Source organism: Schistocerca gregaria, chromosome 7 (assembly GCF_023897955.1).
Source record: "Schistocerca gregaria isolate iqSchGreg1 chromosome 7, iqSchGreg1.2, whole genome shotgun sequence".
Classification (NCBI taxonomy): domain Eukaryota; kingdom Metazoa; phylum Arthropoda; class Insecta; order Orthoptera; family Acrididae; genus Schistocerca; species Schistocerca gregaria.
Genome location: NC_064926.1, coordinates 319,563,975 through 319,568,831, shown reverse-complemented (window position 1 = coordinate 319,568,831; position 4,857 = coordinate 319,563,975). Strand labels below are relative to the sequence as shown.

The following is a 4,857-nucleotide window of genomic DNA, read 5'->3' as shown; positions in this document are numbered from 1 at the left end:
CAAAACAAACCAACAGCAGAATACGTCAACAGTTCACAGCACACACAGCTAAAACAGTATCAGAAAGTGAACGGGTTATACATGAATAAGAGGATAAATTCACTAATATAGCTAAAGTTGTGAACAACGTAACATGGGTAACATTTCCTGAAACGAGGCAGCATGAATAAACATGTAGTCAGCGTCAAGAGCTGAGGCCCCGCGATTTGTTTTCATTTCATGAAGATTTTCTTTCATTTACAACTTCGACTTGTATCGGCAGCATACGAAGAAGAGAACACGAGGCAGCTTCACACCTCGCATGGCAGTGTACAATAGCTACACATGCGGAGCATAGCTGGCAACCTCTTCGCGGGCAATCTCCGATATATCTCTCACGCACATTTTCGACAATGGAAAGAGATATAACTCTCCTTCCATCGTTAAAATCGATTTCCCTATGTTAGCTACATTTCCTATACAGTAGTGTGTGCGGCATATAACGCACTAAACGTAAACTGGCCAGCGACTACATTTTTCACTACAAACTTTTCAAAACAAGATACTTTGAAGTATCACAACAACTATGAGTAATAACGAAAAGGAAATGAGTCCATTACCAAGTTGCGATGTGTGGCTCTAAGATGCGGAAAAAATATTTTGTCTTACGGAACAGTTATGTCTAAATCGAATGAGAAAGACTGCATAACAGTGAATGTGTGCGAAACCCAAAACAGTGTTTTCTATGTTTTAATGTGAAAAGTTAAAGTTTTCCTTAGAAATTAAATACAGAGACGGATGTAGCGTCGCTTCACCCACGTGAAACAAATTTATCAGACAAATCGGGTGACTTGAAATTTCACTCCCCGTGTATCGTGTAATACGAGTTGCATGGACCGTCCAGTACCTCTGTGACTGTGTGTACCCAGAGGTAGGGCGAGGTTTGATACACTATGCGTGTACCGAAGGCCACTGTATTTACTTCTATGCTCGGTGGTCACTACATGTCTTCCTGAGCGGCGAGGATATCAGTCTACAATCGGGAGAAAATGTTTCAACAACTCTGTTTGACGCGAGCAGCAATGTCGCGATACGATAAACCACAATCGCGATAGGCTACAATCTAACCTTTATCAAAGTCTGGAACGTGATGGTGCACATTTCTCCTCCTTACTCGAGGCATCACAACAACGTTTCACCAGGCAACGCCGGTCAACTGCTGTATGTGTATGAGAAATCGGTTGTAAACTGTCCTCATGTCAGCACGTTGTAGGTGTCGCCACCGGCGCCAACATTGTGTGAATGCTTTGAAAAGCTAATCATTTGCATATCACAGCATCTTCTTCCTGTCAGTCTGTAGCACGTCATCTTCGTGGTGTAGCAAGTTTAATGGCCAGTAGTGTACTTTAACAGGTCGAGTAGTCATGGCGTAACGTTTCGCATAACAGTATTCGCCATCTGTACGATCGACTGGATGCCAAAATCGGAACCTGCATTGTCTCTCATGAATGCTACATCACGTACTAGTATGAGTGTTTCAGCATGGGTTGACACCTGGTACCTCAGAACCGCTAGTGTTATCGACCTGTAAATGTAATCATTTCATTTACTACCTGTGCATTGTTATGGCAACGGTCTTACCGTAGTGGATACACCGGTTCCCGTCAGATCACCGAAGTTAAGCGCTCTCGGGCGTGGCTGGCACTTGGATGGTGATCGTCTGGGCCGCCGTGCGCTGTTGCCATTTTTCGGGGTGCACTCAGCCTCGTGATGCCAATTGAGAAGCTACTCGACCGAAAAGTAGTGCCTCCGGTCAAAGAAAACCATCATAACGATCGGGAGAGCGGTGTACTGACCACGCGCCCCTCCTATCTGCATCCTCATCTGAGCATGACACGGCGGTCGGACGGTCCAGATGGGCCACTAGTGGCCTGCAGACGGAGAGCTTCTACGTGCACTGTTGCAACAATACATCTTGGGAGAATTGAAACCTCTATAAGGGTGTGTTAATTTCTTTTGCGGCAGTGTTACTGGCAATCAAAAACGTTTCTTTTCTCGATTTCTAGAAAAGTACGTGTTTGTGGACCCCATATACGATGATGAAAAGCATTAAATTATGAGTTATCTGTCGACTTCGTCAATTTTGTGTCTTTTTTTTTCAAAACAGGTCGGGAGGGGGGAGGTCGAGCCAAAAATCTTTCATTTTCGTTTATACGCAGGTGACCTGACTAATCGGTCTGTAATGCCTAAGGCCTTCTCCTTGTCACACGAAAAGCAAGGTTACCGGTTTGAATCCCAGTCTAGCAGATAGTTTCAAGTCTGAATCTGCTTATCATCGGCGTCCCTGTGTATAGTTAAACAAATGAGTAAGATAGGAAACACTCTGTTTCCTTGTGTTACTTCGGAACACAGTATCTCCCAAACAGTGCAATAACCTCGCCTTCGGACATTCAGTTAACGTAATGCTTTAATAGGGCATTGGCAACATTGCAAATGGTAGGTGGTATATTAAGAGAGAACAGAAGGGTACTCTACAATCGACGTGTCAAATTTCCGTTACAGATCTGTCAAAAGAGAAAACAGCCAGTTCATGGTAGTCATACAGAGGCGCGGAATGTTTCCATACATGTTGCGGCGGCCGCTGTTTTACGCCCATTAACGAAATGAAAGCAGTAACTCGCGCGTAACATAGTGGCACTGCTAACATAAGCACCTGGCAACATGTATATGAAACTTTTACTAGTGCGTGAAGAAATGTACTCGTTTAATTCAGGCCCTCGTACAGGGCGAATGGAAACATTCCGCTGCGTTATTAAAACTCTGGGTCATTCAGAACATTAGCACTCAGCGCGAGGAATGGCGGAATATATGGAGCGCGCTGTCTGCGGCAGAGCGGTCGAGGCCCACGAACCAGCCTCCCGTTTTCCCTGATCCCGTTGCCGGGCATATACATTAATGAACGCCGCTGAGGGACGGCTGGCGCTACCGACGTCGAAAATTAATTAAACTGAGCGCCTGTTTACGTAGGTTACCAGTAACCGGATGCCCATGAATAAAAACCCGCACAACCTGTATTCTCCAGCGCCGTTTTTTCGTCAGTTTATATCCATGATTAAGTCCGGGCACGATTCATCTGCGTCACGTTGTCAAGTTGACTACACATTTCCAGTTCGTGACGCTCTGTGCTCCTCCCACATTCATTTATTTTCTTTGTTTGATTTTAACTTCTCTTTTTTCGACCACTTCCCTGACAATCTTCCCCCACGAGTAATACGCGAGGAGTGTGCATGCGGTTCGTAGCATTGGTTTTAAAATTACAGAAAAATGTAGAATTACAGACGGCCACCGACACCCGTTTTCAGTCGCCATTATGTACACAAGAAATTAGAATGGAAGTTTAGCAGGTAACGTCCTGTCGACGAGCAGGGACTTAGAGACATATCTTCATTGGACGATGTACACTATAAGACAAAAGAAAAGACGCATCACGAAGGAATTATCCGAATGGGTCAGAAATCGGCAGATGTGATATACATATTGAAAGGTGGCTACACTGAGTCACAGCGCCAGAGATTGCGCCAAAGATTATTATTCCGCCGCCTACAACTGGGCAGTAGTAGAGAATGTCGAGGGCAGTAGTTGTTCTGTTGGGCGAGAGAGTAGACGATCTGAGTGTTGACTGAAATATTATACTGTTCAGTTGGTGTAATGTCTAGATGGAAGAAGATGCAATTGTCAGAATACATTTGAGAAAGGAGATGGGCATTTGATTTATGATGCTGGTGTAATGGAATATTTTCGTCAATATACAATGAGGTAAAAAGGTATTCCAGTATTCTTTAATAACAATCGCTCATGCTCTCAGGTGCAGTCAACAAAGCTTCTGGCTCGTGTTCATTTAATAAGACTTGTAATTCTGCTTTATATGTGCAATTATAGTATTTCTGGTTTTTCAGTTAGTTCATTGTAAATGGTATTTAAAATATTTTGTCGTATTGAGAAAGAACCGAGCCAAATACATGTACGTTGAGTCACACTACCACACACAGAACAGTTACACTTGTGCTTTGTTGTTTCGTAGCATTTATAGTTGCAGGGGACTTAATTAATCAATTGTGTTAATGGAAATTACTTGTCATTCTTTATTTTTATTTTATGCAGTCAGACTGCGTGCTAATACTGGTCAGGGCAAACCGGATACGAGACTTCGTAACCGGTCACACGGCTAGTACAGTTATTGCATTTTTTATTAATCCCCCCTGCAATATGAGACAAACAAATAATCACAATTTGAGAAGAATTTGATGATCTAATCAAGAGTAAGAGCTGAACAAACTGAACAAGTCAATAACGTACTGATCCACATCTGGCCCTTATGCAAACAGTTTTCCGACTTGGCATTGATTGACAGAGTTACTGGATATCCTCTTGAGGGATACAGTGCCAGATTCTCTCCAATTGGCGCGTTCAATCGTCAAAATCCCGAGATGGTTGGCGGGCCCTGCGAATAATGCTCCATGCGATCTCAATTGAGAATCCGATGACCTTGCTGGCCAAGGTGTGGCTTGGCAAATCGAAGACGAGTTATAGAAACGTTCGATCGGTGAGGTCGGGCATTATCTTGCTGTAATATAAATCCATGGTGGCTTGCCATGAAGGGCAGCAAAATGGGTTATAAAATATCGTCGAAGTACCGCTGTGCTGTAAGTGTGCCTCGGATGACAACTAAAGGGAAGACTGCACTGTAGTTCCTTCTCTAGATTGTCGCACAGATGACAAAATGGTAGATATCGAAATAGAGTGATAGAAAAACAATTAAAATCGCTCAAAAGAGGAAAGGCCGCTGGACCTGGTGGGATACCAGTTCAATTTTACACA

At 43.6% G+C, this 4,857-nt stretch overlaps 1 pseudogene; it reads left to right on the top strand.

Moving 5' to 3' along the window:
• The first annotated feature begins 1,606 nt into the window (after positions 1-1,606).
• On the top strand, positions 1,607-1,723 carry LOC126282604 (5S ribosomal RNA; annotated as a pseudogene).
• The last annotated feature ends 3,134 nt before the right edge of the window (positions 1,724-4,857 follow it).